Source organism: Ambystoma mexicanum, chromosome 7q (genome assembly GCF_040938575.1).
Source record: "Ambystoma mexicanum isolate Mex_15411 chromosome 7q, UKY_AmexF1_1, whole genome shotgun sequence".
NCBI lineage: Eukaryota > Metazoa > Chordata > Amphibia > Caudata > Ambystomatidae > Ambystoma > Ambystoma mexicanum.
Genome location: NC_090941.1, coordinates 1113100070 through 1113114246, shown reverse-complemented (window position 1 = coordinate 1113114246; position 14177 = coordinate 1113100070).

Genomic DNA, 14177 nt, shown 5'->3' with positions numbered 1-14177 from the left:
GCGTTACCGGTATTCCATTACCGGTAACGTTAAATCCCTACCGCCTACCGTGTAATGAGGCCCACAGTCTTGTGCTTTACCATCGCAGGAGCCGGATCAAAGGGCGAGCATAGCATATGACACAATCTTTAATGTGATCAGGGGAACAGAGGAGCGGATTGACATTGACACCCCTTGCTCCCAGTACCTACTTCACCCAAGCACCCTCTGCCCCCCCCTGACGTAGAGAGCCCCTGAATTTCCCTGTCCTCACACACTCGCTCTCTGCTGCACTGTCTCTTCTCACAATTGATACAAGGCCAGCATAGTGGGGAAGGGTGGCCCTTTCTGGAACCTTCCTTAATTTCTCCCAGTACTGGGGTTCTGGGAGACATGATCCTTCGGGTACAAGAGGTAGCACCCCTCAGGTCATGAAAACAAAGCCCCTGTGACTCTTTCCAATGGCTGCAACAGGCACTTACAGGGAAGGTTCAGGCTTCACCGCTCCTTGCACAGGTTTTGTGTCCCGCAGGGCATCCTAGGTCTTGGCCCATGACAAAACGTGGCTTTTTCAACAAGACCTTACAAAGGAGTAATCACAATTGACACACAGACCACAACTCAAACCATAACTCACAGTCCTGTGCTACTGTTAGAAAGATGCCAGCCGGCTACGCACAACCTGTACAGACAGCTCTGTGCTGCTCTCGAGCTAGGTCCACGCTTTAAACAATAAAATAGAATAAACATTCAAAAGTCACAACACCAGCTATGAGCAAAGAACAACATGTGTCACACAGGCAATGCAGGCAAGGGCCACTCCCTGGCCAATCTCACCGGTGTCTCCAACACAAGGGCCCTCTGAGCAGTGCACCCTTGAAGGCTTGAGCCAGAAGGTCCTCTGTGTGTGATAGGGATACTCAGAGGCCAAGACCAGAGAGATGTTAGGCATTGGTCGGCCTTAAAAGAAAAGCAAATATTGTCAACTACAATCCAGTGTTAAAGTAGACATACAAATATTTTCTAACAAAAGCACAGATTTCACAGAGTACCCACTTCAAGGAAATGCCCTCTTATAGACTCACGCGTTGCACATGTCACCCACTTCAAGGAAATACCCTCTTATAGACTCACACATTGCACACAGCACCCACTTCAAGGAAATACCCTCTTATAGACTCACACGTTGCACAGGGCACCCACTTCAAGGAAATACCCTCTTATAGACTGACACGTTGCACACGGCACCCACTTCAAGGAAATAACCTCTTATAGGCTTACATGTTGCACACAGCACCCACTTCAAGGATATACCCTCTTATAGAATCACACGTTGCACACATCACCCATTTCAAAGAAATACCCACTTATAGACTCACACATTGCACACAGCACCCACTTCAAGGAAATAGCCTCTTATAGAATCACATGTTGCACACGGCACACACTTCAAGGAAATACCCTCTTATAGAGTCACATGTTGCACACGGCACCCACTTCAAGGAAATACCCTCTTATAGAATCACACATTGCACACAGCACCCACTTCAAGGAAATACCCTCTTATAGAATCACACGTTCGATACAGCCCCCACTTTAAGGAAATACCACTTATAGACTCACACATTGCACACAACACCCACTTCAAGGAAAAACCCTCTTATAGAATCACACGTTGCACACAGCACCCACTTCAAGGAAATACCCTCTTATAGAATCACACGTTGTATACAGCATCCACTTCAAGGAAATATCCACTTATAGACTCACACGTTGCACACAGCACCCACTTCATGGAAATACCCTCTTATAGAATCACACATTGTATACAGCACCCACTTCAAGGAAATACCCACTTATAGACTCACACGTTGCACACGGCACCCAATTCAAGGAAATACCCACTTATAGAGTCACACGTTGCACCGTTGCACAAGACACCCACTTCAAGGAAATACCTTCTTATAGAATCACACTTTGCACACGGCACCCACTTCAAGGACATACCCTCTTATAGAATCACACATTGCACACGGCACCCACTTCAAGGAAATACCCTCTTATAGACTCTCACATTGCACACAGCACCCACTTCAAGGAAATACCCACTTATAGACTGTGACGTTGCACACAGCACCCACTTCAAGGAAATAACCACTTAAACACTCACACGTTGCACACAGCACCCACTTCAAGGAAATACCCTCTTCTAGAATCACACGTATACAGCACCCACTTCAAGGAAATACCCACTTATGGACTCACACGTTGCACATGGCACCCAATTCAAGGAAATACCCTCTTATAGAATCACACGTTGCACACAGCACCCACTTCAAGGAAATACCCACTTATAGAGTCACACGTTGCACCGTTGCACACAGCACGCACTTCAAGGAAATACCTTCTTATAGAATCACACATTGCACACAGCACCCACTTCAAGGAAATACTCTCTTATAGACTCACAGGTTGCACACGGCACCCACTTCAAGGAAATACCCTCTTATAGAGTCAAACATTGCACACAGCACCCCCTTCAAGGACATACCCTCTTATAGACTCACACATTGCACACAGCGCCCACTTCAGTGAAGTACCAATTAATAAAAAAAAATATGTGACCAGTTTACATGTAGCTGAAGTGTGCATGTAGCTGAAGGCAGAACCATGTTACATGCAATCTCCATCTCCACCCGTGTACGACCATATGACTGATAATAGCAGTCTACTAACCACCCCCCTCCTCCCAGCACCTCACTGAGAGGGGTGGGAGGTTGCATTTCCATCCAATTAGTAATAAAAACAGGCGCCATTCATGACCAATTTCTTTCCTAGAATATCCCAAAATGTATTGGGTCTCCCTAAACCGGGGTACCTTTCCCTTAATAACACTCATTTTACTATTGATCTGTCTCCAGAGCTTCGATCGTTGATCACATTCATAAAACATCATCGTTTCCTGTCGCCAGATACCCCCCCTCTATAACTCCCGCAGACAAACCAAGCTGACGGTTTGATACCATTTATGAAATAAGGCCGGAAGCAAGCCAGAAATAAGGTTTCGTCATGTGTTTCTACCGTATAATGATCTTTCCCAGTGCGACCAAGAAATCCCTGATTGTTTTGGTACTAATTGCATCCTGCTACAAAACCTGACAATACTGTGCATGTGAGCCCCTCCCAATAACCATCGAATCATTCATTTAACCCTCATCTGACTGTTACATCAACAGAATACTGCGCTGAGCCCACCACTGTTATTAGATTTGAAAATGTTGCCAAACAATCAATGTCAAAAGCATATAGTGCCCTAACGAAACCAACACGTGTTACGACCTTAAAAGCTTTACATTAGCAAATAAATGTGCACTAACGTGTTCCTTCGTGCATCTGTCGTTTTTTTTTTTTAAAACCTTTACTTTCCAGTTGACGGTTACAGTACAATATAAGCATGGTACATTACAATCTGTGTATATCCTAGCAGTTCACAAGCATCATTAGTTTAACAATCAGTCAATCCACCAAATAAACAAATACAAAATAAAGATAAAAAGAGGGAAGTATCAGAAATTAGGGGAGGCCTATCAGGAGAGATCCAGGCCAACCGTCATAAGAATCTATATATCGAAAACAATGTGCAAAGAAATTATTTACATGATCAAAAATGAATGTAAAATATGATGATGGAGAATTAGAGTGGCATGGTGGATATCATAAAGCGATGGTCCCGACAAATGAGTGGGTACGAGGACAGATATTGCTCAAATTGTACGAGAGGATTACAAGTGAGCCAGGACATGTGGGCGAGGAACCCCCAAAACATAAGGGGGCCGAGGAAGAAGCCAAAGAGTGGGTTGAGATAATGGAGAAAGTGGTGAGAAGAGAACGGGAAGAGAAGGAGGAACAAGACTGACTAAGAAGAGAAAGAGAAAGAGCAGAAGAGAAAGGAAAGGGAGGGAAGAGAGAGGGAGACACAAAAGGAGTTAGAGGAAAAGGCGGCGAGAAAAGCAGAGGAAGAAAAGGAGAGACAGGTGCAAATTAAGAGAGAAAAAAGAAAGTTTGAAATCAAGCAACTCGTTAAAGAGCACTGGCACAGAGAAGAAGAGCAGGAAAGAGACAGAAGTAGAGAGAGGCATTCCACAGAAGTAGCAGACACTATGATAGAATCCACATGAACCCCTAATGACGATGAGGAACAGGGAATCACGAGGAGAATAGGGGTACTTTATAGGAGTAGGAGAGACGTGTAGCTGTCCCAAAAACAAGCGGGAGTATGGCAGGGTCTCCCTTAAGGTGGAATGTGATTCTTTGGATAGGACAAGGGAGAAACAACAAGAAAAATGCATGTTAAGCACGCTTAGCTTCGTGGACGAGAGAGGGGATGATAGCAATATTGGGACCCTGGGGTCAGACAAGGACCAAGAGGAAAGTGAAGATGATGAAGGGAGGAAGCCCTGCCACCCCACCAGAGAAAAAAGCCCCAACAGAGAGATATGGCGGGGAGAAGCGGAAAGCACAGTGAGAGATGCGGGAGAACCAAAGGACATCTGAAGCGTCCCAGGAATAGGTTGCACAGTGCAGACGAAGTTAGTCCATATGCACAGATGCTCATAGCCTTACCAGGACGGAGAAGAATGGATATGACAAGGGCGTTTACAGCTATCAAAGACATAGGGAAACATGACAGGGAAATATTATTGACACAGTTTCTGTTACTGGAGAAGGGTGGCGGATGACCACTATACATACCGTGGCAACAGATGGACAAGGATAATTTGATGTGTAAGTTACCCTTGTTGACTGCAGGGGATGGGAAATGAATTTACGAGCTAGAGAGACTGATGGCAGGTGAGACACTGGCAGTGGGTGACATGAAGCGTTTGCTTTCAGCTATTTTTGGGGAGGTAACTGATGACGTTTGGAAAAGGGCAGGGTATCCCGGAGTGACAGCACAGAACACGGCGCATGACACCATCGCCATTCAATAACTGCCAAGCAGCCATATGGAAAGCTCTAAGAGTGCAGTACCAACACATTTGACATAAGTGTGATTGTAGCACGCAAAATGCATGAAGACAAAGACCCACTTCAATACATTGAAGTAATGCACAAGCGTTGGCGTCTCGATACGAGAACCATGGGATAAAACAGTAGGGCTATTTTATCACATATTATGCCAAGGGCTTCCAGAGCACGTGCAGAAGAAATTGAAGAAATTAGTGGGGATGGAGGCTAAGCCATGGTCAGAAATATATCTAACTATAGTGCATTATTGTCTTTTAATGCAGGAGAATGCGAGAAAGAAGAGCGAGGGGAGAAAGCAGGAAGAGGCAAAGTTAGTAGAAAAGAAGCTATCAAAATACACAATGGAAGGGGCAATGTTGACGAGTGGAGTGGGAGTAGTTACCCCAAACGCACAAAACCGACTGCAAGTAGCAGTGGGAAGCTTTGTAGGAAGAGGCAACGCCAAGTACGGGCAAAGGGGATGGGAGGAGTACCCAGGGGAAGTGAGGTTGGGGAGGAGTACCCCGCGGAAGAGAGGTTGGATACGCAGTGCAGCAGGGTGGAGACAGATTTAATGGGGGACAGCCTAGATCAATGGGAGTCCACCACAATGCTGGACGTGAGGAAGGATAGGTCACGTATCATGACTATGTAGAAGCAGGCATGGAATGCAGCATAATGGGGCGGTGACACACCAGCCAGCACACCAGGCAGAACCGGCAGACTATTATGCCCAAGATCAGATGCATACGCAGACATCGAAAACCGGCGCCTGCACAAAGCATATCCTTCTCATTGGGACACCTGTACCCTGTTTCCCTCCCACCCTGTGGACACCCTCCTTGTGCCCTCTACTCTCACCATCCTGTGATGCCAAAAACCTTGCGGTCATCTTTGACTCTGCTCTCTCCTTCACTACTAACACCTTCGATCTTGCCAACAAGGCCCACTTCCACCTTCACCTCCTTAGAGGCATTCTCCCTTTCCTCACCTTTCCCTAGAAGCTCAATGTCTCAGAGCTCTGGTCCTCTCTAGGCTGGACTTCTGCAACAACCTCTCCCTCAATTTCTCCCTTTTCTCCATTAAATGTAGAATTTTCAACAGATACTTTTTTTATTTTTCCATTCTGGATTTCAGCTAATCCAGAATAGGGCTGCAAGACTTATCCTTACCCTCAAACCCAGGGACTGTATCTTTGCAGCCCTAAAATCTCTCCACTGGCTCCCAAATCCAAGACCCTCTGCATCTTCCACAAGGCTTTCTGGGGCCTGGGACCATGCTATGTCCAACTTTTCCCACCTAAGTACTCCTCGACAAAAGCTCTCCGCTCCGCTAACTTCAACTCTCTGCTTGTCAAACACTTCTCCAAGCAGGGAGAGGGCGGCAGGTCTCTCTCTTCAGCTGGTGCCTCTCATTGGAACCCACAATAGGACGGCCCACTGACAAACATGATATGTTCGGTCCTATACGTCACACCCGACGCGAATGAGGAACCACGTGTGGGGGTGACAACAGGTGACAAGACAATGGGCCTCATTACAAGTTTACCAGTCCGGAAACAACGGCATCCTTGTTTCCCAACCAGCAAACTTCCAGTCTGCCTGCCGTGGCCGCTGTGCCTGACAGGTCTGACCCTGCCGGGTGCAGCGGCCACAGTAGCAGACTGTTCACGGAGGTGCCAGCACCATCAAGAAGGGTGCCGGCACTTCCAAGTCCCCACTCCCACTCCCATAGAGTCCAATTCGGATCTATGGGAATGGGGACTTACATTCTACCAGCGCATAACTTCCCGTGCCGCCAGACCTGTAATCTCCTGGTGGCACCAGGAAGTCAGGCACCGGTAAAATGTTACGAGTAGGGTTACTGCCGGACTCGTAATGAGGCCCATTCCCTTTTTTTGTGGTTACGGGGGCGAGCGCAGATCCTGTATTAGAGAAGGCAGAGATCTGATGTCAGACATTGCCATGAATGTGTACAGATTCTCTGGGGCTACAGATTTGGTCATTTTTCCTGACTTGCTTTCGATATCCATAGGGGAGCATGACCTGACTATGCAATTGTTATATTCCCAACAGACACCATGGATAGGGACATGATGAGCCGACTTAACATGACCATCTCATTCACCACTCAGGGGATAGTATGTTCAACTCCAGGAATTCATTACATGAATGTGAGGGAACGTATTCAGGCACATTGCGGACAGACTGTACAGACGGGATGCCAGCAAATTCAGAGTTATTTCAGTATGGAGTGGAAGTGCTGCTAGCATGGCTTCCAGGGATACAAGGCAAGTTGCTATGTCTACCCAAAGAGTTTTTGTTCAGACCAGAGGTTCCCCTAGACGAGAAGGAAGGACAGGTGTTCCTGATTGAACTTAAAAAGGTTATAGAGAGGGACGAAAGAGTAGTACTGCATGGGACACATGAAACAGGATGGACTTGGAGGACAGTGATCACGGTAGGAGAGGGCATAGACTGACGGACTTAACAGATGAGTAATTATTCTGAGATGACCGTTCAGCCCTGGAGACAGTGTTCTTTATCAGCATTACCTATTGGGTGAGGATACATAGAGAATTGCCACAGAAGATGTTTTTATTGAGAAAGGCACCACCACCATTTCTCAAAGAAGACCTAGTGCGAGTATGAAGTGTTCTATGGACCAATAGTCCATAAGACGTTGTCTTGTAAAAGGGAGTTGGAGCTGTCAAAATAAAGCTCAAGCCAGGGGCTATTTTACCGAGGGCAAAAACAATAGCCTCTATCCAGGGAGACTGACAAAGTCATCTATGAGACAATCTTTGCGTTAGTATAGCAAGTGTAGCAGACCTGTGTACTGTGAGAAACCAGAAGGTGTCTTACTTGTGAGTCCCTGGAGATCTGACATCCCGGCGGCCAGGACACGGCCATTGCTATTGGATTCAGCCGAACTGTGGTGGGCCCAAGCTTGCAAGCAGCAACATTGTATGAAAAAAGAACTTGTGTATTTGATCTTTGAAGAAACCCCTGTAAAGGTCCAGATACAGACGTGTCCGGCACTACGTGGGCGCTCATTCGAAGGACTCTAACTGGGACCTTTATTTTGAAACAACAAGAACCAGGGGACTGTAGGGGGAAGGCTAGCGTGAGGTGTCAATGTGGTCATACCAGGGCTAAGCAAAACCCCTTGTACACTCAAAAGTCTTTGACATGTTGAGGAAAGCAAAGTGAATTGAATTAATAGAACTGTGTGTAGCATGGTTCGGGGCTTTACGGAAAGCCTAACTGGGGGCTCAGACCCGAACTTAGTTAAAGGGACAAACCCAAAGGGTCTAAAGAGACGTGGCTATGTGAACCCGATGGAGGGATGCCAAGAGAAAGCTAGGGGAAGGGAGCCCCCACTTTCTGATGAGAATGTGAACATTGTGACGACAAGTATGAACCCGACTAAAGAATGTCCACAGTGAATAGTTCTTATAAACACATTGGCCCTCATTACGAGTTTGGCGGTAGCCATGCCGCCATTGGCGGCATGGCTGCCGCCGAAATCCTGTCCGGGTCCTTAGAATGAGGAATAACTGGGCCATTCCGAGTTCGGAAGGCCCGGTAATTCCTTCCTCCAAGGACCTAGACCTGGTCCTTCCCCATTCCTATTTCAGCCCCCATATGGCTGAATAGGAATGGGAGAGGGAGCAAACAAAGGGCCATTATGAGTTGGCCCGTTGTTTGCTCCCTCTTCTCCTCGCGGGATCCGGTAAACACGCCTGGTTTGACCAGGCGTTGCTTCCTGGGTCCCGCGAGGGGTCCTCGTATTGAGGCGGTACGGGGTAAACAGCGCCGGCATCTTTTACGGTGCCGTTTACCCCGTACCGCCAGGGTCGTAATGAGGCCCATTAAGATTCTTGAATGTTACATTTTGAATGGAAGGCCATAGTGAACCTGACTGAGGGAGGGTAACACTGAGAGAAGGATCGAAGCCCAGCTTAGGGGGATCCAAAAGAGAATAGTAATGACCCAATGCGAAGGTTTACTGAAGGAACTTTTGTTTGTTGTTTATGGTCCATCAGGCCCTCTGAGGTAAGAGACTTACGGCAAAAGAGATTTGGCCACAGAAGGTCCTGATATTGTTGAAAGGAACTGTAAACTTGTGCCAGAGAAGCCCTGAAGTGTGCTGGGCTCCACAGTCCCACCTTGTCCTATGGTTAAAATGTGGCGAATGGAGACCCCAGCCATAACACCCTTATCATTTTGTGAACACTTCTTTCTTTTCTTGTGAACATTATCCCACACTGTTTTGTAACATAGTGGTAAGGATTGGAAATAGTTTTTTTTTTGTTTACTATGGGCCCTTTTTATTGGAGTAGACCCCACTAGGACAGTGTCATTATTATTTGATTGATTTGTATTTATTGTGTTTATATAGCGCTTTAATCCAAAACGCTTTACATTTTAACAACAGAATACATATAACATATGATATATAATATAATATAATATAATATATGATAGTAGCTTGCTGCCATCTTAGATTTAGGTTTAGATTAAGCGTTTATCTCTCCCATTTGTACAGGTTAAGAAAAACCCTTTAACTGTGATCACTTGTGACTGTCATATCTTGATAATATGCCTTGCTTACATATGGAGTCAGGAGTTGGATGTGACTCAATTGAAACAAATTGGGGAACCCTACAATTTCAAAAACGTAGTCATAGAGCTTCTAACTACTCTGTTGCCACAAAAGAATCAATAGGTTTTGATATCTGTAGCAGTGGGGAAGCTGTCACCCCCCTGGAAAAGAGGGATGATTCCTAGAGATTTGTTTTTGATACCCCCCCCCCCCGCATTTTACATAAGATTTGCCCCAAAATCTGGTCTTGCGTGGAAGTTCGGTATAAACTTTTTAGCAGGTGTCGTCGATCCCAACTTCCGCAGAGATGAAAAGGTTCTCTTACATAACCATGGTGTAATCCCATTTGAATTACATGGGGAGATCAAATATCTCAAGGGATTTAGGAAATGTCTCGATTCCCTCAGTTTAAAGAAAGTGAACGAGACGAAAAAGAAAGAGGTACAAAGCTGATCAAGCTGATGAACCTTCTAATAGTGAAAAAAAGAAGGGAGAAAAACCTACCATCTATCCCGATCTAGCCTTCGCCCAGCAAAATGATCGAGCCCTTGCTGAAGCTTTTTTGCAAGCTATTCCAGAAGGACCCCTTTTTCTTCTTAAAGCACAGACTGTTATACTGAAGAGAGACATCTACAGAAAGATTAATAAAGATGCAGTTGTTAATCCCCAAGACCCACCAAAAGGTTACACTGGAGATTGCACATTCCCATCTTACCGGGGAGGGGGGGACTTGGAGCAATCCAAAACCCAGGCACACATCAGTGGGTAGTTGTTCTGGCTAGGTATCCATGCCTATATACAGCCCTTTATCCAGTGGGAAATATGTTAAAAAAAAGTATGCACATCCCATCACCTTCCCCACTGAATCCTTTACCCATCATAGAAGTCCCTTTTTCAAGAATCGGGATGGACTACATTGGGCCTCTAGAAACATCCAGACTAAGCAACAAATATGTCCTGGTGATTGTTTACTATGCCACCAGATACCCCGAAGCATTCCCAATGCAAAACAATACCACACAACAAATCCTTAAAACACCTCCTAACATATTTTTCCAGAGTCAGCTTTCCAAAGAAAATTCTGCCCAACCAAGGTTCTAATTTCATGAGCAATTTTATGGCAGAGGTGAAAGAGCTACTCCATATTTCCACCTTATGAACATTTGTGTACAATCTCCAAACCAATGGTTTGGTGGAAAGATTCACTAACACTCTGAAATTTATATTACGAAAATTGGTAGACAAGGATGGGAAAGATGGGATTCAAAGATCGCTTGGGCACTATTTGCTGTGAGGTAAAACCCCCAGGCCTCTACAGGATTCTCTCCTTTTGAACTACTGTATAGTAGCGAGCCTAGAGATGTCCTAGACATGCTCAGGGAAACTTGGAAGAACGAGAAGAGGCACCCATTCCCATCTCGCAAACCTCATATGGAAAAATATCAGAGCCAACAAAAATCCACTTACACCAAAAAGGTGAGCTTAAGATTGTTCTCCATAGGACAGAAAGTATTGTTCCTATTACCCACCTCAGAAAACAATCTTGTCTCTAAGTGGCGTGGGTCCTATGAAATATAAGAATGGATGGGAACCTGTACTTATAAAGTAGCCCAACTAGAGAGAAAACAGAAAGTCCATTTATATCCCGGCAGGATAGCTCAGTGGCAATGTGCTCGCCTTGGAAGCAAGACAACATGAAGCAACACAGCTTCGATCCCCGGGTTCGTGCTTAGAAACCTCTGGGGATTTAAGCATGTTAAAAATGTGTTAGCGCTTTAAAAATGCAAATAAATAAATATCCCATAAATCTCTTGAAAGAGCGGAAAGAGAACTTGTGCGCCACCAATGCCAAAGTACTATCCTGTTTGGTTCCAGAAGAAATAGACAGCTTGGAATTAATTCCATCTGAACTATCTATTCAACAAGATCTAAAAGACGTAATTACATAATTTCCTGATATATTTTCAGAAAAACTAGGAAGAATAAAAGGTACCTACCACTATATTAGAACACCCAAGGGAAAAGTGGTTCATTTAAAACCATACAGACTCCCGGAAGACTGTAAACAGACAACAGTGGCCCTTATTAGGACCCTGGCGTTAAGGGGTTAACGGCGCCGTAAAAGGCTGCAGCGCCGTTAACCCCTTAATGCCTTACTACGAGGCCCCTTTGCGGCTCCCGACCTGAACGGCTGGTCTGAACCAGCCGTTAAAGTAGGGACCCGCAAAGGGACCTTGATGGCAATTATGGTACCGCAATTTGCGGTACCGTAATTGCCGCCTTCCCCATTCCCATTGAGCCCTATGGGGCAAAAATGGGAATGGGGAAGGGCCATGGAGAAAGGGGGAATTACCACCCCGCCAACCTTGGACTGGGGTGGTAATTCCCCCTTTCAACATGGCGGACTCCGGCATGGACCATGGTGCCAATAGCACCATAGTTTAACGCCGGAGTCCTAATGAGGGCCAGTGATTGTGGAAGTAAACAAAATTTTGCATGCCAATATTATCGAGTCTTCTTCGAGTCCATGGTCCTCTCCTATCGTAAGGGTCACTAAACCTGACCATTCCTGGAGGTTCTGCATAGATTTACATCAAGTTAATGCCATTTCTGACTTCAATGCCTACCCCATGCCATGCATAGATGAACACATTGATAAACTTGAAGCAGCCACCTTTCTATCAACCCTAGACTTAACAAAGGGATACTGGCAAGTCCCAGTATATGGGCCATATAAGGAACAGACAGCATTTTCAACGCCCCTAGGACTGTTTCACTTCACAGTCCTTCCTTTCGGCTTACACGGTGGACCAGCCACGTTATGATATGATGCAGCATTAATAACGTGCCTGTACACAAGTGTTTCTAGGTGCAAAAAGACAAGGAGGGGAAAACAAGGGAAGACAAAATAATGATCTTACTAGGCCTTGTGTCATTCAGATCACTCAAGTGCGGGGAAGAGGGAAGGGGAGAAGTGCAAGGGGTAGGTGCAGTTAACTCACAAGCACAGCCAGCGGGTAGCTCATATGTGCAGAGAGAAGGGACTGTAGGGTTGCAGATACAGACCCTTAAGTGCTGGGGAGCCCGAAGGCAGTGCAAGGACAACTGGACATACAGGAGCCTGGGCCAGAATTCAGAGGGTGACCAGGTGACCAGTGTGAGGAGCAGTCAGGTGCATCAGCAGGGGAGAGGAAGAGAGCAAGCAGAAGTGAAATGGAAGGTCTTGAGTTGCTTCTGGAGACGGAGGTGGTTCTGCTCAAGTCTGAGAGAGGCAGGGAGGCTGTTCCAGAGGGAGGCTCCATCCAAGGAGATAGATCTGCCTCCACCTCTCTGCTTTGAGAAGCGTCTGACCCTCAGAGAGTTGCGTTGTTGGTGGATGACAGAAGAGCTCGAGAAGGAAGATGTTTTGGAAGAGAAACTTGGAGGTAGAGTGGTCCCAGGCTCCAGAAATCCTTGTGGACAATGCATAGGGTCTTGAAGTTGATCCTTGCAGCCATGGGGAGCCAGTGACGATATTTCAGAGCTGAAGAGATACGATCCCTGGGCTTGGGGCCAAAGACAAAGTCTGCAGTCCTGTTCTGGATAAGTTGTAACGGTCAAAGAGTAGAAGCAAGAAGATTCAGAAAGGCTGTTACAATAGTACAGCTTAAAGATGGCCAGAGCTCTGCAGACAGTGAGCTTCTGGGGGAAAGTGAGAAAAGGAAGAATACCTCTGAGGAGGTGCAGCTGCTGATAGTTTTACTTCTTAGAGACGTCAGAGATGTAAGAAGAGAAGGAAAGGGTGGAGTCGAAGATGACACCTAGGTTCTTAGCCTCACAGGAAGGAGCAGAAAGACGGCCCAGAGTAGACGGCCAGAGAAAGAGAGGAAAGGAGGGAAGAGGATCTCAGTCTTACTGGCATTAAGGCAGAGATCATTGGTGGCACACCATTCCTGAATTTCAGCCAGACAGTCTGGTATGAGAGAAGAAGCAGAGGTGGCTGCGGGTAGCCTGAAAAGGAGCTGAGTGTCATCCGTATAACATTGAAACCTGTAGCTGAAAGTAGTGATGCGGTGGGCAAAAGGTGCCAGGTAGTGGTTCAAGAGCCAGGGAGAGAGGCTAGACTCCTGGGGAACACCACAAGTAGAGAGAGAGAGAGAGGGAGAGAGAGAGAGAGAGAAAGAGAGAGAGAGAGAGAGAGAGAGAAAGAGAGAGAGATAGAAGAGAGGAAAGACTCCAATTGGACCTGAGAGGGTCAGTCAGTGAGAAAGGAGGTCAACCAGGCCAGGACCTGATCAGTAATACCAAGGTTGTCCCGGAGACGATTGAGCAGGATAGCATGGTCGACTGTGTCAAAAGCAGAGGATAGATCAAGGAGATGAGGACAGAAGGGAGATTAGAGTCAAGACTGGAGAGCAAGTCTTCACGGGTGTGTAGGAGAGCAGTTTCCATGCTTCTGGCAGCTCTGAAGCCAAACTGGTGGTCATGGAGGCAACTAACAGATTCAGTATGTAGATTAAGCTGAGAGATGGCCAGCTTTTCCAAGAGTTTACCCAGGAAAGGAGTAATGGAGATCGGGCGATAGATAGACGGAGAGGGAGGTT